Source organism: Lolium rigidum, chromosome 4, assembly GCF_022539505.1.
Source record: "Lolium rigidum isolate FL_2022 chromosome 4, APGP_CSIRO_Lrig_0.1, whole genome shotgun sequence".
NCBI lineage: Eukaryota > Viridiplantae > Streptophyta > Magnoliopsida > Poales > Poaceae > Lolium > Lolium rigidum.
The window spans coordinates 42,862,407-42,887,179 of record NC_061511.1 but is presented as its reverse complement, the minus strand read 5'-3'; positions in this window follow the sequence as shown (position 1 = coordinate 42,887,179).

Genomic DNA, 24,773 nt, shown 5'->3' with positions numbered 1-24,773 from the left:
GAGAAGATGGAGAACAACCTAAGGGAGCGAGGAATCCCTCTAGGTACAGAGCGATGGGACCCACGGGCCAAAAGCTGGTGGTACGGGCATAGGGGATCGCTAGACCCGGAGACAGGGAGGTGTGTTCACCGGAAGAAAGTGTTTACTCCCACCGCCGCCCTTATTAAAGCAATGGCCGAAGCTCAAGCGGGGAAGATCAAGTTCAACAGAGAGAACGACGCGCTGACAATAGCCCTCGGGAATCCTGAACACCCAGGACGTGTACAACGCAAAGGCGCCATTCCGTGGAAAGAAGGGTTTCCCCAGGACAATGACCCGTACAGTTACAAAAGCCGTAAGAGAAAGACGGAACGGGATGCAGATCGTATGGGGAGGATGGAAGTGGAACTATTTGAGGTGAAGAAGATGGTGCAGGAACTAGTAAAAGACAGACGATCAGAAGGGCCGCATGAAGATCATGTAGCGGATGTCGGAAGCCAGCAGCGGAGAAGCAGCGTGGCTTCCACGGAGGCCCCGGCTGGTGCTAATGCACCCTTGGCCCCGGCTGGTGCTAATGCACCGACGCTCCATATTGGTGCACCGGAGCCTCGCTACTCCGTGGACGATGTACAGGAGATGAAAGAATGTGAGCTGCATTATCCAATGGGGAACATTTCCATGAAGGTGGCGATCGACAGTGCTTTACCTTGTAAACCTGGAGCACTCCACCACAACAATCCCATTGAAGATGGCTATGCTCGTGTCACGGTGGATGACATAGTCCAAGGGTGTGAGGACCTAGAGATTGACTATGCTACACCTGAAGGGGATGTGAGACTTCGAGATGTCAAGCGCCAAATCGTTAAATGGAAAAAGAAGTACATCAAGTTTCTAGGCGAGGCGCCAAGGCCACCGACCCCGAGGAATCACCCAACAAGTCCACCCACCTCCGGTGGTGGTGGTGGTCCACCTACACCTCCTTCACGTCAGCCGATGCCGCCCCCCAATCCACCTCCGGCGGGTAAGCAGAGGCCGCCCCTCAGTCCACCTCCGGCGGGTAAGTAGACGTCGCCCCCAGTCCAACTCTGGCGGGTACGCCGCCACCCGATCCACCTCCGGTGAAGAAGCGAGAAGAAGGGGGTTACGGGAGACAGCAAGGCAACCCCCTCCTGGACTATTAACCCGGAGCCTTATGTACCTAAGACCACAAGGGTACCAATGCCATCATTGAAGCCTCTCCTCCCGAGACCTTGGAAACTTAGTGTCGAGGAAACCGACGTGGCCGCGGCTGCTCACCATGAGAAATGGAAGGCGGAAGTCAAGTCAAAAAAAGAGCCTGAGCCCAAGCCGGTATATACTGAGAAGCAAAAGAAGTGGTCTAAGGATTTTTTGACGACACCGTCCCAAATCCAATGAGAATCGTCGGATGAATATTAACGTGAATTTCTTAGGCAGAAATCATTACGGGAAAAATCCTTGGCGAAGAAGAAAGCAGCAAGTAAAAAATGCGGGAAACAAGTTTCCCATCTCGGGGAACAGACAAAACAATCGATCCCTCCGCTCAAAGTGGAAGCCGGTCCTTCCGTTGCGGCATCCTTCAGAGCCGATATGGACAAGGACATGGAACTATTGGACCCTGCTATCCTAGCAGCTGCTAGCGCACAGGGAATGACTGTAACAGCGGCCAAAGAAAGAGCGGCCGAGTTCGGTATGACTCTTCGTGCATTGTTAGGCCTTGAGGATGCGCCAATAAGTGAGGTGGCATTTACATATGTGCTGAATGGGCCTCTCGTCAAGCCTGCGCGGAGAAGCGAGTCTACCAACACAAATGCGAAAGCTGCTATATTGGTACAAGGATTTCATAAGAAATAAGGCCGGCAAAGAATATATTTATGCGGAAGTTAGAGACGAGCATCACTTCAAACATTACTATGTACAAGTTCATATGAGTGAATTGTTCCAGTTGTTCAATCTGCGCGAGCTCGACAAATCTATCCTGAGTTGCTACGTTCTGTAAGTGATCGATTTATTTCTATAATTAAATCTCTACCTCTGTTATCACCAGATTTTGGACAAATCCAGAGGTGGGCCATAAGAGAGATGGGCTTAGAGGACTACACGTGGAAGATCTCTGAAGCGGCCTTGCACGGAGAATTTGGGCTAGTTTGCCCGTGTATCTTTAATTATAGTAGGTCATATCTTAGATCAAGGTTTAGAATTTGTATCGCGCACGGTGGGATATTCCCACGTTAGAAAGTCCGCTGGACTATAAATATGTATCTAGGGTTTATGGAATAAACAACAACACAACGTTCACCCCAAAAACAAACCAATCTCGGCGCATCGCCAACTCCTTCGTCTCGAGGGTTTCAATCGGGTAGCGACATGCTGCCTAGATCGCATCTTGCGATCTAGGCAGCACAAGCCCCACGTTGTTCATGCGTTGCCCGTATCGAAGCGTCTTTGATGGCGGGCAACGTAGTTATCATAGATGTGTTAGGGTTAGCATAGCTCTTCGTATAAACATGCTTACGTAGTGCAACCCTCGCATGTCTAGCCGCCCTCACGCCTATCTCAGGCGTGGGGGCGGCACCCTGCTTGTTCATCATCTAGTAGATCTGATCCGTTACGATTGCTCCTTGCTCCGCAAGGATTAGTTTAATATCTGCAATAGTTAGGCCTTACGAAGGGGGAGGATCCAGCCGGCACGTAGGGTGGCGTTCGCAAGTCCTAAACAGGATGTTCCGATGATCAACGTCACGTTGGTTGTGTGGCCTTGTTTAGGATCGGCTTACGAGCACCGTGCGTGGCCGCGAGGCCCAACCTGGAGTAGGATGATCCGATTATGCGGTGAAAACCCTAAATCGTCGTAGATCTCATTAGCTTTATCTTGATCAGCAGGATCACCAGGTATTCGTGCACCCCGTACGGATCATGGGTGGATCGGCTCTTTGAGCCGATTCACGAGGATAGCCCGAGAGCCGATCGAGGCTCGATTTAATGTTTACGTGTATGCCATGCGAGAACTAAGCGAGGCATCCCCATCACCTTCCCGACCAGGTATAGGTCAGGTGGCACGCCCTGCACTTCGCATCGCCGCGTGTGACCGGAAGAGCATTGCGGGCCGTCGCTCGGAGGGGTCTCGGCCAGCCGCAGCCTCTAGGCTCTTCCCGGCTCTACCGTGTTGACAGGCCGCTGCCCGCCGGTGGGTTTTGGCGATCAACACATTCCGGCACGCCCGGTGGGACAATCATCTACATCAACCACATCGCCATCTACATCCGAGATGGCGGCGGACGGCACGCCGGTCACCTACGAGGAGCTGCTCGCTGAGCTCAAGAAGAAACATGACGAGATCAAGGCCACCCTCGAAGCCGACCTCATCGGCTCTTTTCGCAGAACCCGTACCCATGGCATCAGATGGAAGGGGTTCTCACCACAAGGTGCACTCGATGGGATAGATCTCTCTGCCCCGTCGGAGGAACGCACCAGGGCCCTTCGGCAGGAGATCAACTACTTGGTGACTCACTCGCTACACCGCCACTCTGAAAACTTGGTCAACGTGTTGGAGCCGTCTCGCTCTGCGCGTGATCCGAGAGATCATGAGCCACCGGCACTCGCCGTCAGGACCAGCTCTCGGGACGCACCAAGGAGAGTTGCCACTCCGGTCCGCGTCCACCGCTGCCATACGCGTTGGCAGCACCAGCTGAAGTGCCGGCTACACCGGCATTCGTCGTTTACAAGATCGGTGGTGACCCTAGTGACTACCGGTTCTTGGCCGAGGCGCCCAAGGAGATCCCTCAAGGATATGCATGCACGTATGTGCCGATTGTGGCAACCGGCCACTCTCAAACCAGGCCACAATGTCGGGGACTCCGGCGCAAACAGGAGGAACGTCGGCAACGAGCTTGAGAAGCGGACGTGGCTAACTAAGTACGCCACCCCGACGAAACTCCCGAGCCCAGCTCCCGCAGCTTGGCTCGAGCTGGAAAAGCAAACATGGCTGGCTAGGTACGCCACCCCGGCGAATCTTCGAATACATCTCCCGGCAGCCGAGACGGTGGATCGGATCGGCACCATACCGAGAGACCGGTTCGGCATTATGCCGAAAAGGAGGGCATTCGGCTATTCCAAGCCGTACCCCGACGAGTACGAGATGATCCCGCTGCCACCTAAATATCGGCTCCCCGACTTCTCCAAATTCGGTGGATCGGATGGCTCCAGCTCCATCGAGCACATCGGCCGATATTTGGCGCAACTAGGACCGGCTTCAGTGTCGGATCAGCTACGCGTGAGGCTCTTTTCACAGTCCCTCACAGGATCGGCTTTTGGATGGTATACCTCTTTGCCGGCAAACTCCATCCAGTCTTGGAAGCAATTGGAAGAACAGTTCCATACGCAATACCATTCAGAAGCTTCCGAGTCTAGCATTGCCGATCTAGCACAACTACGTCGAAGCGCGGAGAAACGGTGACGCAGTACATCCGAGCGCTTCAGGAATCTTAGGAACCGATGTTATTCGGTTCGTATAACCGAAAAGGAAGCAATCGAACCGGCAGTAGCTGGCCTTGCAACACAGCTCAAGGACATGGCCTCCCAAGCAGATTATCCCTCGGCGGCGCACATGGTTCGAAACTATCAGCATATGAACAGCGCCACCCGCACTGTACCAAGACAAGTTCAAGCGTGCGGTAGGTCATGGTCGATACGAGAGGAAGGTGAAGTGCCCGCGGGAGACCAAGAAATAGCAGATGGCTGAGTGGACTCGGGGAGGAACCCCCGTATCCCGCAAATGGGTAAAGCCACCGGGGCCGCCCGGGGATTTGATTTTGACGTGACCAAGACTGAACAAATCTTCGACCTCCTGCCAAGGAGAAACAGTTGACGATTCCTGAAGGTCTCAAGTTCCCTACGGCGCAAGAGCTAAACGGAAAGCCGTACTGCAAATTCCACAACTCGCTTTCCCATGCCACCAACGACTGCAGGGTGTGGCGTCAGCACATCCAAGCGGCGATAGAGAAGGGGCGTTTAATTTTCAACCAGTACGCCATGAAGGTAGACACCCAGCCCTTCCCCGCCGTTAACATGGTAGAAGTCATCTACCCCGAGGGCTGCCAGCCAGGTCCCACGTTCAGCATCAACATGGTAGGGCCTGGGAACCACTCTGGCAAAGATGGAGATGAGGGCAGCTGCTCTCATAGCAAGGACACAGAAGAGGCCGCTCCACGCGATCGGCTCCATCATGATGGCAAGCGCTACGTCACAGAGGGAGAAGTGAAGAACATAAGATGTCAGCGACCTCTCTCTGATCACCTCCTCAACAAATATGTGAGTCAGTATGACCAACGCCGACGGTCCAACTGTGATGATGAAGGAGATCGTCTGGCTAGAGAAGCCAGAAGACATCGTCGGCAGGATCGCGATGAGGAGGAGCACGAGCGCCGTGCCACGAACAGGCCAAGGGAGCAAGATGACAACGCCAGACACTGGGATTGCCCTTTCTTCAGACACCTGCTCGGGATTCAGGAATGAGCCGATTGCCCACAATCGGCAATTGCCCGTAATGCAACAAGAAGAAGAAGAAGGAGGCAGCCAACGTGTCCGTGTTTGAGCGCTTAGGGCCTCTCCCACCACCAAGCAAACGCGGCCGAGTCACCTCGTTGGGCAGATCTTGAGGATTCGGAAGACGAGGGACTAGAAGAAGAAGAAGACAGGTACCACCGTCCAAGGTGGTGCCCCGACGGACTCGGCCGTTCACGAAACGCAGGGTTCAGCGGTTGCGCGGCCTGGAGGAAGCCGAAAGGTTATACTTGCATACGTTGAGGAAGGCACGGCCTGATCTGGCTGCAAAGGTTCAGCGAGCCCTGAATGAAGAGGGTCGTCCACGGAGGATGGAGTGGCGTCCCAAGCAAAAGAAAGCCGGTGATGAAACATCGGCTGGCACAAACATGGTGCTCGTCTTGCCGACAGAGCTTAATGCTCCACGATTATACGATGCTCTCAAGGTGGATGACAGCAGGCGCATCAAGTCAGAGGTTGGGTTGGTTTTATCCAGCCTAACCAAGTAGCAAGATTAAACCAATGAGCAAACCGTGCGAGGCTGATCCTTGTGATCGGCCCCAAAAATTTTATGGAGGAACATTACAAAACCTTCATCGAGCAAGCAATGTGGAGGCCGATTCCCGCAACCGGCCAAAATTATCTTCTGCACATATTCTGTTTATGGTCAGCAACGATCTACTGGGCAGCGGCCACGTCGGCAGATGGAAGTCAGCATGAATCTTTGCGAAGACGACGTGCAAGTGCAGTGCCCTGGCTTACCAAGAAAGCCGATCTCTGCAATCATTTGGCAGATTCGGCTCAGGGGGCATGTAGTCAGATGAACATGCGCAGATAAATATGTGCAGACTTGTGTGCAGTGGAACGTTGGGGGCCGATTAAGGAGAAAAATCGGCCAAAATAAAAAAAAAATTCGCACGAAGCAAAGCCGATGCGCGGCCATCGACTCTAGTACAGTTGAACGGGACCAAGACCTACTGGCTATGTGTTCAAGGGTTTACAGCGACGTCGATGTTCAGTAGAAGAGAGCTGATCAACGACTTATGCACCCTCGCCGGTATTCTTGCCTTGATGAAGGCTCGGGGGGCAGCTCGCCCTAGAGGTTCTTTAGAGAGCCGATTTTGATGGAATCGGCTGGCATTACGATTTGGAGGCTGATGGTGACACATGTGGTCAGCTCACGACTGTCCTCGCCTTGATGAAGACTCGGGGGGCAACGGACTACATCGAGATTGCATCGATTGATCCTGCGTTGTGATCCTCTCTAGAAGCAGTTCTGTTCACGAAAGAAGATTGCTGAAGCTATGGAGAGGAGTCAGGAAGGGAGGCCGTCGGCTTGTACAGGTTTTGGATTGTCCTGTCGCTGCACAGGGATTGGATTCTCAAAATAGCCGATGAATAGTCATCGGCTAAGGGATTGGGGTTGCGAAAAAATATGGTCAGATACCAAATCGCAGCCTGAAATTGAGAAGTTCTTGGCCTTCGAGCTAATCAACATAAGAATCCAGCTTCATGGGCGGCCAAAAGGAGGGAAAAAAAATCGATACGTTGCTATCGGTCTTGACATGGCAGGAGGAAGGGATGAGATTGGGGCAGTTGAAAGATGAATCAAAAGAACAATTTCATTAAGTCAGAGGAGCGGCTTTACAAGAAAGAGCCGATAGCTCTCAAAAGAGGGATCTAGTGCCTAGCGCATTGCTACTGCTAGTCCTATTTCTACTAATCGTCGCTGTCCTCGTCATCACCGCCGTCGATGTCGTCGGCGCTGCTCCCGGGGAACTCTTCGTCGCCACTACCCCAGCCTGTGGCCGGAGCCTCTTCCTCCTCGTCATCATCATCGTCCTCGCTGTCCGCCCAGGAGCGGAAGCGCTTGGTTGGCGGGTACCCGGCGGAAGAGGAAGATTCATCTTCTTCCTCCTCTTCTTCTTCTTCGTCGTCATCCTCGCTGTCCGCCCACATGCGGGAGCGCTTCTTCGGCGGGAGCTTGATGGAGGGGAAGGCCTTGGCCTTCGCTGCTTCTCCTTCTTTCTTCTCATCATCGGAGGGAGGGGGTTCACTTCGGAAGAAGGTTTGTCCTCATTCTTCTTCGGCGAGAATGGGGGGAAAAGGTTTGAAAAGGAGGAGGAAGAGGAAGACATTGCTGAGGGAGAAGAGGGTTTTTTGGGTGCCGATAGCTGGAACAGAGGAAGGAGATGAAGAAAGCTAATCGATTGGCGCAGTTAAATAATGAGGAGCCTGGTGGAAATTTACTGTCATTACAATTTCCAAGGAGATGACGCCAGAGCTATCGAATTTTGCAGAGAAGCTGAGAGGACAGGGCATAATGATGACGGAAGCTGCAAATGGCTCTGTCCTGCCACGACATGACCCTTCGAGAGGAAAATATAATGATTTTGGAAAAATTATTTCCAAAACCAGGGGGGCATGTGTTATCACCAGATTTTGGACAAATCCAGAGGTGGGCCATAAGAGAGATGGGCTTAGAGGACTACACGTGGAAGATCTCTGAAGCGGCCTTGCACGGAGAATTTGGGCTAGTTTGCCCGTGTATCTTTAATTATAGTAGGTCATATCTTAGATCAAGGTTTAGAATTTGTATCGCGCACGGTGGGATATTCCCACGTTAGAAAGTCCGCTGGACTATAAATATGTATCTAGGGTTTATGGAATAAACAACAACACAACGTTCACCCCAAAAACAAACCAATCTCGGCGCATCGCCAACTCCTTCGTCTCGAGGGTTTCAATCAGGTAAGCGACATGCTGCCTAGATCGCATCTTGCGATCTAGGCAGCACAAGCCCCACGTTGTTCATGCGTTGCCCGTACTCGAAGCGTCTTTGATGGCGGGCAACGTAGTTATCATAGATGTGTTAGGGTTAGCATAGCTCTTCGTATAAACATGCTTACGTAGTGCAACCCTCGCATGTCTAGCCGCCCTCACGCCTATCTCAGGCGTGGGGGCGGCACCCTGCTTGTTCATCATCTAGTAGATCTGATCCGTTACGATTGCTCCTTGCTCCGCAAGGATTAGTTTAATATCCGCAATAGTTAGGCCTTACGAAGGGGGAGGATCCAGCGGCACGTAGGGTGGCGTTCGCAAGTCCTAAACAGGATGTTCCGATGATCAACGTCACGTTGGTTGTGTGGCCTTGTTTAGGATCGGCTTACGAGCACCGTGCGTGGCCGCGAGGCCCAACCTGGAGTAGGATGATCCGATTATGCGGTGAAAACCCTAAATCGTCGTAGATCTCATTAGCTTTATCTTGATCAAGCAGGATCACCGAGTATTCGTGCACCCCGTACGGATCATGGGTGGATCGGCTCTTTGAGCCGATTCACGAGATAGCCTGAGAGCCGATCGAGGCTCTGATTTAATGTTTACGTGTATGCCATGCGAGGAACTAAGCGAGGCATCCCCATCACCTTCACGACCGGGTATAGGTCGGGTGGCACGCCCTGCACTTCGCATCGCCGCGTGTGACCAGAAGAGCATTGCGGGCCGTCGCTCGGAGGGGTCTCAGCCAGCCGCAGCTCTAGGCTCTTCCCGGCTCTACCGTGTTGACAGGCCGCTGCCCGCCGGTGGGTTTTGGCGATCAACAACCTCATCTCGTTCATTGCCTGCACTATATTGTCCTAACTATATTCTTGTGTACGCTATTATGTAGAATGAAGCTTGGGGAATGCAAAAGAAGGAGCATCTATGATGTTGGGTTCATTGACCCACAAATCATAAATGGATATGTATTAGAAAAACACCCCCAAGACATGGAGAAAGACATGTACAAGTTTCTTACAAAGCAGGAACTCAAAAGTGATATTCTATTTCCTTACCATTTTGGGTGAGTGTTTCTATCTTGTGCACATTCTCTTTTGTTTACTCCATGTTATGTCTAATCGATGAGTTATGCATGACTGTGCATGTAACGTGTCCGCAGGTTCCACTGGATTCTGCTAATAATTCAATTTGACAACTCCAGAGTTGAAGTCATGGACTCTCTGAATATGGACCCAAAGTATTGGATCGGCATAAGATTAATGCTCCAAAAGTAATTATTTTCAATCATTTGCGCACTATATCGGCCTCTTTCGTTCATTTCCTGATATCAAGTAACTAATAACTCCCTTGTTCATTTAATTTCTTTGCCCTACAGGGTTTGGCAATGGTTCAAAGATAACATAACCGGTGAATTCAAAGATCAGCTAACATTTAGAAGGTTAGCTAATGTTTCCCATCAGCCAAAGGGATCCAATCTCTGTGGATACTATGTTTGTGAGTTCATCCGGGGAATCACCTCTGAGCGGAGGGCTCAGGATATCAACTTGCGGAGGAGTGACTTGCGGGATAAGCTTGATCCAGAAGCTCGCTTCCGACCAATTCAAGAGGAATTAGCAGGATTTTTGATGAGGGAGGTCCTCCATCCTAATGGTCAACACTATTACGAGGACGAAGAACTTCTAATGCATCCGACATCCACTTGAAAATTGTATATGGAAACTTGTTTGAAGGTGTATATGGTCACCGGCCCGAGATTGAATATTATATATTCCTCTTGAATTCTTCTTGTTTGAAATTTCAAACTTGTTTGAAATTGTATATTCATATGCATCAACGTGTAACGTGTATATAGTAGCGTAGAATTTATGTACTGAAACTTCTTTGAAACTAAAATAAATCACAAAATAAAATATAAAAGAAATGAAAACACCCTAAAATAAAACCAGATTTAGGGGTTTAAACCCTAAACCTGCAGAGACCTTTAGTCCCGGTTGGTCACACCAACCGGGACTAAATATACTCCGCCCCGACGCACGCCAGCAGCCCATGTGGATGGCCCTTTAGTCGCGGTTCGTAAGCAACCGCGACTAAAGGGGGGGCGGGGGGCCTTTAGTCTCACATAATTAGTCCCGGTTGCGAATCCGGGACTAATGCCCGTTACCAACCGGGACTAATGCCCCTTTTTCCACTAGTGGGTCTATCCAACATCATTGTTCCACTAACAATGTTGTTCTCATATGTTGCCGGCAACCTTGTAAGAAATGTAATGTTGCCCTATAGTTAGGAAAACAAGACTATCAATAACACATAAACTAGTCATAGAGGCATGACTAGGGATATGTCATTTGGTATTTATAATTCCACACATGTAATTAGATTTTCTTCCAATATCACAATATCCGGAGCTAATACAATTGTAGCATAGAACCATAAACTTCATTATGAAATAGGAATACAACTTTATTATTGCCTCTAGGGCACATTTCCTTCACTCTTCGGGCGCTCTCTTGTGGTAACGGACCGTAAAGATGCAGCAGTCATGGCATAGTAGTAAGCTCCTAAGCATGCATCTAACCATGCTCCATGTTTCCATGTGTCAGGAGCCAACAATCCAATCCACGAGCTAGGACCAGACCCGACCAACTTTCTCTCTCCCCTCTGGGTCTCTCCCGAAAGCTCCTCCGCCTGGTCTCTTCGGGTGTGCCTCCGGACCGGACTGGAGCCGCTCCCACCGGCGATGCTGGTCGGAGTAGGCAAAGGAATGGTGCCGGTAGTAGATCTAGTGCTAGTTTTTCTGTAGGTTTACCCTTCGTGGAGTTTGAGGGCAGGATGGTGGTCTCCGGCGACCAAACCCACCACGCCATGGATCTTCTCGGTTTCAGTGTGCCTCGTCGGTGGCAGGCGGAGGTGCAGGTGGGGCTGCCAGATCCTTGCATCACTCTGAATAAGGTTGGCCATAGGAGCTTCGATCTGGGTGAAGTGGACCACACCCGGTTCTCTATGATTGCGACTCGAGTTGCGGTGGCGCTCTTGGAGAGAGCCAAGACGGCGACGGCGACGGCGAGGAGCACTCCTGGCTCCATAAATAAGGTCCGTGTTTCCGGCTTCCTCTGGTTCTGGACTTTGGCGGTGTTGCTCTCCCTTCTGGCTGGCCATGGTGGCGAGGAGATGTGGTGGTGTGGCAAGGCGGTCTGTAGCTTCGGAGGTAGCCAGGGAGATCGTGGTATTGCGCTTTTTTGGAGATCATCGTCGGCAGCACAAGCTTGGCTGCCGACTCAAGGTGCTGGCGGGCAGCAGCTCCATGCCCTGACGCCGGCGTTGCATCAGGAGTTCATCAACCTCCATCGGAGCCCTTTGAAGGACTAGCGGCGGCGCACCACTTCCCCACTATAGCAAGTGACCTAGTTCCCGATGCTGGTGGCAAAGGCCGTCGCTTGAGGCCTGAGCTCGTCGGCGGTTGCGGATGACCCGATTGCGTTTTGCTTTTTCAGTGTAGGGTCTGTTCTGTAATTATCAAGGACCTTTTCCAGATTTTTTTACTTTTAGAGGTCCTTTCTGCAATTTGTACCGCACCGCTTTTATATTAATGCAGTATACAGGCCCTTTGGGGCCATCACTGTTCAAAAAAAATCCACGAGCTATAGCCTGCCTCGTGTCGCATCCGCTAGCTTTGCGCCGTTTCCAACCGTTCCCTGCTGCAATTTTCTAGCTGACTGCATAAATCACTTTTTAGTTAAGAGTGTCTTATGCAGTGTTTCTATAATATCACAGAGGTGACGAAGCGTGGCACATGATGGTAGCGACTAGAGGACAAGTTGAGAAACCCACCTCCTTTTTATCCCTGCAAGGTACGCTCGTTGCAGAGACGATGACCCTCTCCACCGCACTATGTTTTTGTTGGACATGGCAGGTTACACCAGCAAGGAGCAGTAGTTGACACTGTCCAAACACCTCGGCAGCTGTGGAAAAGGGTACTCCCTCCGTTTTTAAATAAGTAGATATCTACCTCTAAACTTTGTCTATAAAAAAGTGTACTTCTATCTTCTCAATGCACTTTAATTGCTTCTCTCTCATCACACGGAAATCAAATCCAATAATATTAAGCACATATTCTTCTTGTTTTCTACATGCACTTAGCTTTTTGGAGGTGAAAGAATTGAAGAGGAGAGATGCATGTTCCCAATGTATTTTTTACTTCACTTCATAATGACGCACGTGGAGCGTCCCCCGGGTCAGATCCCCCGGATCGGCAGCCGTCGGATGGAAGCTGTTATAGCCGTTGGATGCGCGAAGCTGTACCCGTCCCCGCTTTTGCTACCATGCATGCACTTGTATCAAGAACTTATCCGATTGTAGCAACAAATCGAAACCGCACGTCCTTCGGTCCGGGAGAGGGTGGAGCTCCCGCGACGCCGCCGGCAGAGACGGCGCACGACGAGTCGACGCCAAGCAAAGCAAAGCAGCGGCGTAGATGGCGCACCTGCTGAGATCCCAACGGAGAACCTACTCGTGCTGCACAGGTTGGATCGACCTCCTCATCAAATCCAGATCCGTGCCGTCGTTTTCCGACAGGATCCTCGAGCGGTGGCGCTGGAGTTCCGTCGGCACAACCAAATCGAGCAACCTACAGCAATCCACCTGTGTTTTTCAGTCATGACCCGGAGATTGAAGAACCAGCTCCATCGGTGAGTGAAAGAAAATTCTGCGAATTTTTTCAATCTGGTTGCTACATTGATTTGGTTTGCTATGACACTCACATGCTCATATGCAGTGTTAGATTTGCTACAACTGATAGTTTTGCTAATTCTAGTGCTACATTTCCTAATGCTAGTGATAGAAGATGTACTACTGCTCCTGGATTGTTGAAAAATTGTGCTTCAATTGCTCACAATTGCTCAAGATGGTGCTGCTTTAGGACAAACTATGATTAGAGTTGAATGTAGCTACACTTGCTATACATAGTATTAGAGATGCAAAAAAATGTAGCATCGTACAATCCATTGAAGTGTGCATGAATCAGTTGCTGCTCATATAACCAGTTGATGCTACATTATAGTATGCATGAATAAGTTGATGCTACATTGTGTAGCAAAACTAGGGTTAGCATCGTACCATGAATCAGTTGATGCTACATTGTAGTATGCATTGCTACATAAGTAATTTTTTTTTGATTCAATACAGTTTTACTCCATTGCGTAGACAATTAACTTGAACAACATTTTCACACATGCAGGGTTTTGTTGCTGACAACATCTTGAGGGGTTTTGATCTGAACAATGCTGCACCAGAAACAAGTTCTGCACTAGAAAGCAGTGCTGCTGGAAAATTTGTACCAGCACCTCAAAGTGCGGCAACTGGTTCTGCTACAAGTGTAGCTCAGGAATATGAAGAAGAGATACTGTCCCAGCCTATGGTACCATATGTTGGCCTGACTTTTGATGATATTTAAGAAGCAAGAGAAGTGTACAATAATTATGCATACAAACTAGGTTTTGGTACACATATTGGCAATACAAAGTACAACGCGACATGCACCAAAAGGTATAATTCTGAGCAGGGTGTTTGAATGTGTTCATGCTAGCAAACCTTCTGATGGAACAACTAAAACTACTAAAGCAAGCCAGAAGGTTCTGTAGCAATGGATATGAGAAACTTCAGTGCACAGAAATCAAAAGGGAAGCAAGCAACGGACCAGATGGATGTAAAAGACACAAGGCAGCGAAACATAGTGCTGCGACATGACTGCAAGGGATGCGTGGAGGAGTTTGTACAGTCACAGTTTTCCATGCAGAGCACACACACCCCATGGTGTCAATGGTTGGAAGAAGATGGTTCTACCGATCACACAGGAAGGTCCCAGAAGAAGATTTCCAGTTGCTGCAAACACTTCACAACCAGAACATTCCTACATCAAAAATAATGGGAGCCCTAGCAGATGTCTGTGGTGGTGATGTGAGAGGGCTGCCATATGTCAAGAGGGATGTATCAAACATCCGCACAATGCTACGAGAAGATGTGACGCTGCGAGACGTCAGCCTGACAGTTGAGTACTTTGAGAGAAGAAAAGCTGAAAACCCTAATTTCTTCTATGCTACACAACTTGATGAAAATAATGCAGTAAGAGCACTTTTCTGGGTCGACGGGAGGACTAGATCATTGTACCATAAGAATAAGGATTGCTTGTTCTTTGACACTACGTTCTGCACAAACCGCTACAATATGTCGTTTGCTCCTATAGTGGGAATCAATAACCACACACAAACAATTGTGTTGGGTTGTGCTCTGCTACCCGATGAATCAATTGACACATTCAGATGGGTTTTTGAGCGGTGGATGATGGCAATGGAGAACATGGCACCAGAACACATAATGACCGACCAGGATAAAGAAATGGCAACAGCGATTAGCAAGGTGTTCCCTAACACAAAACACATATGTTGCTTTTATCATGTTTTGAATCTTGCTAGCAAAAAGCTTGGGCCAAACTTGAGAGATGGAAATCCATTTGCAGATGCATTCTACGCATGCATATATGGAACAGATACTCCCGAAGAATTTGAGTTTTGTTGGCAACATATGCTGCAAGTCTATGAAATGAGTGAGAACACACACTTGCATAACATGTGGGAGAGCAGAAAGACATGGGCACCAGCGTTCTTTAGGCACAACTTCTTTCCATTCACAAGTACCACAGGACGCTCTGAAGGACTGAACTCTTACTTCAAGACCTTGGTGCGACCAAGTGAATCAGTATTCAATTTTTTACAATTGTACGAATTGTGCCAGAACCTCATGCTTGATAGAGAAGACAACTCAGGTTTCATAATGGAAACTACAACTGCTCCACTTTGGGGAAGGTGAGACCATTGCAGCAAGTTATAAAAACATTGGTATTGTAGCATGTTAGGGAAGATAGAACTACTGTAGCAAGTTATATCTATTGTAGCATGTTCTCAGAAATGTAGCAAGTTCTTAGTGTCCAGTAATTCACTGCAGTTTACTAGTGTAGAAAATTGTTTAACATGTACTGTAGAAAAAAATAATTGTGTTTGTTACAACAAATTAATGCAGCTAGAGCATTGAAAAGCAAGCAGTGTTGTTCTACACAAGAGAAGTGTTTGACAGGTTCCAGAAGATGTTGCAGATGTCAACTGGATTTTATCCACTTCGAACAGAGGTAGAAGAGTTGTGTTTTCATCTTGTCCCAAACCCCGGACTCGACCTCATAACATACAGAGTCCAAGTTGGGTTAGAGGAAGAAACATACGCATGTGGCTGTAACCAATTTGAGATGTGTGGACTGATATGCCCTCATATCATCAGGGTGCTAGTTCACATGGACGTCCGAAGCATTCCAGACAAGTAAATGCTCCATCGCTGGTCAATGGCAGCAACAACACCTGTGCCTGATCCAGGATCAACCTGTGGCAAGTTTGGTGTCCCGATGAACAACACTTTAAAGTACAAGTCTCTTTGCAGGAAACTGAATAGTTTGGCAGCAGATTCCTGCAATGCTGATGACACATATGCAGTAGTGTTAGACATGGTTGATGAGGCTAAAAAGGTTGTTGCTGCAATGCATAGAGCTAGAGTAGCTGGGCAGCAAGGTCAGGAAGAAGGACAAGGGGATGCTCCAGAGCCAAGATCAGCAAATGTTCATCATGAGCAGCAACAACATGGTAGCAACCTAAACCAGCAGCAACAAGAGTAGCCAGTACCACACGAGACACCTTCAATCAGCAATCTTCGTAACCCTACCAGATTAAAGCCCAAAGGTCGTCCAAAAGAGAAGGAGCAAAGAAGGAAGCCCTTAGTTGAGCTGAGGGATGAAGCTAATAAGAAGAGAAAGAAAAGAGCTGAGGAGCCAAAGGTGATGAAAGAGCCGAAACCAAAAAGACAAGCTAGAAAAAAGAAATGCCCATTTTGCAATGAAGAAGGACACAACTTGAAGCAGTGCGAGTATATGCTACTTGCAAAGCAATTTAAAGATGCAAAAGACGCTGAATTGGAGAAGACAGTATAGATGACAGAATAGATGATAGAGTATATGGTACTTGAATTGCAGCAACCTGTAACTACTAAATTTTAGTTGTATATTTTTGCTACATGTCACTATGAAAACAGTTCAACTTTAGGTTGATACAAGGTTTACTTATTTTACTGTGTAGCGGATATACAAGGTTGATGAAAGTTGTTATTACCATGGAATAACATATTTATTTTGATGTTGATGAGTAGCAGATGGTTGTGGCAATAGTAGCAAACCTTCCCTAACACATAATTTATTTTTATTATGTAGCAAAAGTAAAAGATGTAATGCAGCAACCACGTTATTTATTTTTATGAGTAGCATAATTGGGCAATAAAAGTAGCATCACGAGGTTATTAATGTAGCAAATAAGAAGATGTAATGTAGCATCCAGATTTATTTGAAAATTTGGACAGCATGTTGCCGAAAAAAGAGTATCAAAACGTGGGAAAGTAGCAAAGAACAGTAATATTTACAGCATTTTATATTAAAACGAAGAAGGTACTCATTCTGAATTTTTGACAGCACAGAATAATTGAACACAAACGCATTTCTTCATATAACAATGCAGTACCACATATCCCAAAATGCTCTAACATTAAACCTGAGTACATGGAAAGCACCGCCTTGAGTGGTTACAAAAGGAGCGAGACAAACATCCAAACATCTGTGGTCCAACATTTTCAACTACATAGTTATAAGCTAGCAGTGCCACAGACAACACAAATTATAAGCTACTGTGCGAGCAAAAACTATGCAGGGTATTTCTTCCTCTTGATCAACTCATCTTCCATATACTTTTCAATAGCAAACTGTCCATTGTCTCTGTTCTCAATGAGAGAAGCTGCAACAAGCCTCCTATGATCTGGGATAGCATTGTTATCAAACTGAGCCATCACTTTTGAGTCAAAGTTCTCCATGAAAAGTTGTACAAAGAACCCACAATCATACCTGCATTAAAAAAGGTTTGGGATAAGGATGTTGTAGCATATACAAGACACTAAAGTAGCAGGTAATATACTCTAATGAAGCATACAAAGAACACTATTGTAGAAAAATGCAAGATAGGAAACCTATGAAGAAAAAAGATGCTGATGAACACACTTACAGTGTTGTTTGCTGTGGGTGGTCAGTGTCTGCGAGGGTGAAATCATCCAGATTGAATCTTGCTAAATTGGACTCAATGAGAAGCTTGTTGAAGTTCGTAAACTACATAAACAAGATACAAAAAAGAAAAAATAAGTTTGCCACATATGTAAGATATTCAACAAGTATTGACCTATAACTAACCAGATTGGTAGCAAATTGTTCCAGCAAGCTACTATCCTTCGCAGTTCTCATTGAATCAAAAATGTGGAAGTTCTTGAAACACAAGTTTATGCAGGGCGCGGCCCAGTGATTGTTCTTCACAATTTGGAAGTACAACTACATAACAAAAAAGTCATTCAAAAAAAGGAACATAAGTAAAATAACAAAAATGAAAATGCAGGAATGAAAAATGTATCAATACTATATAAATGAAAACATACAAGATCATCTTTTTATAGCTTGTACTTTGAGTTGAGAGTCTTGAACTCTTTCAAACAACCTTCTACCTCAAATGCTGCTGGATCAACAATTAACTTATCCTACATATGAAAAGTATTAAGAAAAAGATGGTGATACTAAAAACATTTTACATGTTTAGGAAGGTAAAAATGATAGAGGGAGCATGATATGGTATTGCTCACCATCATAAGCTAGGTAAAGGCAAACTTCTTCTTGGCCCTTGGATTACTGTCAGCAATAATTTTTGCTTCACGGTTAAACTTTTCAATCCACACATTCATAACCTCACTGCTTAGGTAATGGTGTGGCATGAGAGAATCAACGAAACTCTTGTATGAGCAATGGAAGCGTCCAATCCTCACAAACTCAGGACTGTAGTAGGAGAAACAAGTAAACGCAGAAAAAAGCAAGTAATTAGGGAAACAATTGAAATGCAGCAGAAGAAAATAATAAAAGAAAAACAGTGCAACAAGGTATGGAAAACTCACGGAACACGGTTCTTTGGCTGCCTCTTAAACTTACGACCATGACAAACGAACAGTTCGTACATGTCACGTGTATCTTGAGAGACCTTAATCTTCTTCATCTTTGGAGGAGTGCTGTCAGCTGCCCCTTTTGCTGCCCTTTTATGCCTGTTCTTCCTGTCAAGTGTTTTAGGACCAGAAGTTGAATTGTTCTTGCCTAATGATGTCTCAGTGACTGTGACACCTACACAGAAAGAACATACTGTTGTTAACAAAAACAAAATGGAAAAGAAGCAGCTGGAGCCTTGACTGCTACAAAACCTATGGACTTTGGATCAACAGGAGTGACAGGCTCAGCATTGACATCTCTTGCAACAGCAAGGATAGCAGCAGTAATAGCAGCAGGGATAGCAGCAACACTCACTACAAAAAAGTCAACATATGAAAAATGTGAGAAAATGAGCATAGTCTATGTTAAGGTAGCAAAAACTGGGATAAAACCAGGAGTAGCAATATTGGTGTACTAAAGTAGCACATGAAATAACCTAATGTAGCAAGTATAAAACACTAAATGCGGCACTATAAAAATGAACAAAAAAGGAAAAAGGCAGTCTATGTTAAAGTAGCAACATTGATGTACTAAAGTAGCACATGAAAATGGAAGAAAAACACACTAGGCATATCAGCACTAGGCAACTCTGCAGCAGAACTCTAAACAACAGGGCTATCAGCACTAGGCATCTCTCCAGCAGGACTCTCATGAGCAGGGCTCTCTGGAACAGGCATCTTTGCAACAGAACTCTGAACAGCAGGGCTCTCGGCGCTAGGCATCTCTGGAGCAGGCATCTTTGGAGCAGGCAACTTTGCAGCAGGACTCTCGTCAACATCCTTCGTACCTGCAGAAACATCAACAGCACTAGATGCAATAGGATTTCCTACAGCAGAGCCATCAACCGCACCAGATGTTGAATCGGGGATATTACTAAAGTCTTCCCATTCAGGGGTACCAGGCTCAAAAAGTTCAAAAGGGGGGCATCAGGGGCCCTGGCAAGTGCTACCTCCCTACAAAGCCTAGCAGCATCATCTAGGACCGGAGATCTCACAAGGCTATCAACGGAATGATGTTCACGGATATCCTCAGATGGGCAAGAGGAGTCTCTAATAATAGCTGGCTGTGGAACATCCGGTGCAGCGTGGCGTGAGGGTAACTCACAATCTCTTGCTACAAGCTCAAAATCACAATCTTATGAAAACGCCGTAGGAATAGGAATATCATCATCTTCTGCAGAACCATCCTCTTCTGAATCATCCACAGGAATATCAGCCACAGTCTCATCCTCATTAACATCCTCATCACTAGAGTCCTCCTTGTCAGACTGCTCATCATTATTAGTGTTTACATCTCCATGCATGCTGCAACCACCTTGGAATGTAACACTTGGACCATCTTGTGTCTGCAAGGCAGCATCAACATCATAAAGCAGAGCAACCATCCTTTGAGACTGCATACGCTTGACACCAGCAGTATAGTTTTTGTTTGCTATATCAAGTTCAGCAGCAAACAAGGTCTTGTGCTTCTCATGCAAATGCTTATAACAATCTGGAACCTGAAAAACATAATCATTTGCAGCATACAAAAGATCATAAGATTGTAGCAAATGGTTATCAGAAAAAATGTAAATAGCATGAAAAATGTAGAAAAAGGAGGGTAGCACAAATAACATGTTATAGTAGCAGTTAATATTAAGTATTGTAGCATACACAGATCCAATATTGCAGCACCAAAAACAAAAAGATAAAAACTATAATTAGCAAGTACAGAACAGTAGCAACCACTTGTGCATAAGGTAGCAAAGATGATACACTAAAGTAGCAACAGGAAAATAAGATTGCAGCATCAACCATACCTCAAGTTCCTGGCTGCTAGGGAAAACAAGCCAATCATTTAGTGAGGCTGAAGGGTTCACTTCAGATTCAACAGGAGCTCCCTCAGCACGTTCAGGTAGTCCATTTCCATATGGTGTTTCACTTAGATCAAGGAACTGCACACATAACAAGAAGAACAAACAAAACATGATAAGATTCCTAATTGAAGCAGTAAGAACATAACAAATACTACCATGGAAATGCAGGTTACTTGTTTACCGGTCTCCTACCAAAAACCTTGGTGTTGTGAAGAAACAACTTAGAAAGGTCACATTGAACTACAAAATCAAAATAACTGCATTTGACATGACATACTCTTGGTAGTGAATAGTCTCTGACATCGTTGCTGGGAGGAAACTGAAGATGATCCAAATAGATGATCTGCAAAAATAAAATAAAGACAAAACAAGCAATAATATGTGAGCAACCAAACTGTGCTTGTAGAATTAAGTGCAGCGAAGTGAAAAAAATTGTCAGAAATGAAACATACACCAAGAGCAGCAAATGGGCCAGAGATCCAGAACTCAAACTTGGGATTCCCTTTCTTAAGAGAAGGAGGCTTCAACCTTTTCTTCTGCATGTTCTTAACCTCTTCCATCAACTGCTCCAGGATGTACTCATCCCAGGCATATTCATGGGTTCTAGATGGATGAAGCATGCTACCTAAGTAGTCCATACCAACATGATTGCTGCTCTTCGGATCAACAACAGTAGCCATACAAAGAAGGTCCCAGGACCTAACTATAGTATCCTCATCAGTATTATCACAACCTTTCACGACCTTGATGGTGGTAGGAATATCAGGTCTAGGATTAGAACCCCTGAAAACATCTCGAAGTTCACTTTGTTCAAACTTTTTGAGTTCAACAACTGGGGTTTGACCTGAGCATATCCCAAACACCTTGGTAATCATATCTCTTGTGAAAACAATCCCCTTCTTCCCTACTCTGAACTCACGGAGAGACGGTGTGATATGTTGCGCAACATAGTCTATGAGCTCATTCGGTATGTTGAATGGTGAAACATTTAGCAGTGATCTAAAAGCACTCTTCTGCTCAATAACAGCTCTTTTCTCAGGTTTCAGCTCATCTGCAACAACATGCAAACGCTTCGCAGCAAAATGGTCTTTCGAAGTCCACTTAGCCTGATCCTCTACACTAGGCATAGGTTGCTTCCCGGCTTTTTTGGCAACCTGAAAAACAAACATTAACAAAATAAGTGGTGTAGCAAAAACGAATGAAGCAAACAAATGGAATAATGTAGCAAACGCATACAATTAACAAACATCTATTGATGCACTTGGAAAGATCTAACAGAAAGGAACATGTATTTAAACAAAAAAGTTTGCTACAAAACTACCATAAACATACACAATTGATACAGTTGGATCCAGGAGCACACTAGATATGCTACATATCAAATATAACTAACAACACATGAACATCTGCTGGTAGAACAAAAGGAACATCTGCTAGTACAGCCTGATACTTCAGTGGAAATACTCACATCCATTGTAGCCAAATGGAAGTTTCTTCCTTCCTTGCCTCCCAATAGATCGGTGACGTCTTCTACCTCCAATACTATGATAGAAATGCCAGAAAATAGTGGATTCCAATAGTGAGGGGGGAGATGCTTCAGATGAAGGTGGAAATCCATAACAGAGAACAAAAAAAAGAGGGAGATTAGATTAGAGGGGAAGCTACTCACTCGACGAGATCGGCGACGAAGAAGAACCCGCCCCGAAGGAGGAGATCGGCGACGAGGTACCTACATAACTAGGGTTTCAGAAGGGAGCGGATGGCGGAGAACGACGACTAGGGTTTCAGAAGGGAGCCCCCGAGGACGGCTGTTCCATGAGAGGAGCACGAACCTCTACTATGAAGCTTGGCGGCGCCATTCTCCCGTGGGGGAAGGGAAGTCATCGGCGGCGGTGGAATCGCCGAGCACCGCTCACTTCCTCCGCCACCCCGCGCGAGAGCGTGATTAAGACCGACTGCGGCGCGCGCAGTAATGCGGTCGGACGCGACGCACATGACGCGGACGTGGCGCGCTGTGAACGGTTCGATCAAAATCGATCCAACGTCCCACGAGTGGGAGGATCGGAGCACTGTTCCCCCGGGGGAACGTCAGCGTTTTCCTTCTTGGAAAGCAACATAACTATTTTATATAAAGTAACCTCATCCTCATCAACATCTACGTGTCAAACTAAAAACTTTCACTTCTAATAGGGTTACAGCCTCTATAATATCTAATTTTCAATTTATAAAATAAAGGGATTAATTATTAATATTTTATCAATTTGATTTGTTTTTCTTAATGTTAAAAAATCTCTTTATTCTCATATACTCAAAAACATTTATCTAGGAAAATAAAAAGGTTTCCAATTCTGAAAATTTATGTTGAGTTTTAGAATATTCCAAAGTAATTTTCTAGAAACTTTATATTTTCGATATTTTTGGGCTCCGTAAAATTTTAAGAATTCATCAAACTCAAAATCTTTTTGTCTCTCTCGGCCTTTTCCTTTGCAGCCTATCTGCAACCGGTGGCCTTCCCTCGCTTTCGATTTTCTTTGTATGGTTATCAAGCCGGTTGGGCCCTTCAGACGCGTGATTGGCCTTGTTGTTGATGTGGAGTTCTTCTTGCCTACTTTTGGCTATATCTTTTTTTTGTGAAAAGGACCCTGGCATTAAAAGAAATATCGAATAGTACAAAGCACCTCAATAAAAATGAAAATTACAACGAAATCATTGAGATGCCCTTCGTCTTCAACCTCCAGACCGTGTCGACGGCGCGCCGCCGCTGCCGCTCCACCCTGAGCCGGCCTGACGTTGTTGGTTGCGGACAAGAAGTCGCCGAACGGGTCAAGAAGACAACATCTGCCCCGGAGACGAAGAAGAAGGAATAACCGTCGATGAAGCTCCTTGACGATCCGGAGATTCCCACAGCTGGAAGACTCCTCGAGAACCATACCACTCCCACAAGCTTCTCAACGTCGCCGCCGAGATGGGGCTGAAGTCGGGGAGATTTTATTGGATAAGGCGCCGCCGCCACCACCTGAGCGCTGCCCCACCAAACCTTAACCCTAAATCGAGGAAAACGGAGCCCTCCCACCGACGGGGGCCAAGATCCATCCCGCCTCCATGGCCCGAAGGCCACGGAAGCGAGGTAGATTGGCGGTGGTGCCGACGGGAGGCAGGGGAACCCTAATCGCATGTGCGTGTTTCTCTCAGGGCGAAGGTGTACTCTTTTACTTTTGTCTATATCGTTTGGCTACGTAATAAGCTCAAACAATACTCTCGATGGTGCTAATAGGTTTTTGCTTCCTAGTGGATGTCTGAGGACGAGCATTCTACGACTGTTTTTCTATTAGTGCACCAACTCGCTTCCTTATTTACTATTTCCTTTGTAAGAACTTAGTATTTCCATTGAGAAAGTAATGGAAATGGGCCAGCTCGGTGGGAAGGGGGAGAGGAACCGGTCGGGCCCACATGCAGAATACTTTTGCTCTGTGGCCTTGGCAAGGCTGCACGGACATATCTGGGCCTCGATAGTTTTTTTTAAAAACCAATCCTTAGAATGGATGCCATTTTCAATTTATACCTTATTAAGAGCTGATATAATTCTCTGGAAACATTTTGTGTAAAGATAACGCCTAGAGCTCGGTCAGCTGAAATTTAACAAAATCTCAGTTGGGTGACATCACCCATGTCTGAGTTGCATCTCACTTACAACCCATCTGCAACTCTCAGGCCAACACGAATCACAATGCAAATTCAATGATCTGGTGGAGTCCATAGAGAGGACTTTACTACCCCAAACTCTCGATGGAAGATATCTGAAGAAGTTCTACCCATGTGTGTGACAAGAAGACTAAACACACGTATGGTTGATATAGATTTATCGCCCTAAGCATGCAAGGCTGATGGAGTGCTGACATCATCCTTAGAACTAAACTATGCGCAAAGTATTATTTGGAATGCAAGCTTTGCCAAACAAATAGGGGGTATGTGGTGATAACCGTTTCTAGTCGACAACTTGCCGATTGTAAGGAACCTATCGCCGTGAGCGACTCGGGCGAAGCGCAGCCAAGGAATCACTGAGGAGCATGGAGAATCAAGCATAACTACTCAAGAAGCACTCGGGAGCAGCAGGAAGCACACAGGAAATACACGGAAGGCACTCAGGAGCAAGGTATTCTAGCCTTAAAAGCCACTAGGCTACCCGGCCAGCCAGGGGGCTCTAGGGGGCAAGTCTTCGTTGGCCCTCCGATGCGGTAAACTCTGTTGCTTTTCCCACCCACGTTTCTTTACCACCGTTGGATCTGCTCCATTGCTTGTTCACTTCTGTGATGGAAACAAGAGTCCATGACATATGGGTCGGTGTGTGGGTGTGACCGCAAGCCAGAGGCTGCAAGCTCATCTCGTCCACGTCACGATTTTTTTTCACCGGGGAGCATGGAGAATCAAGCATAACTACTCAAGAAGCACTCG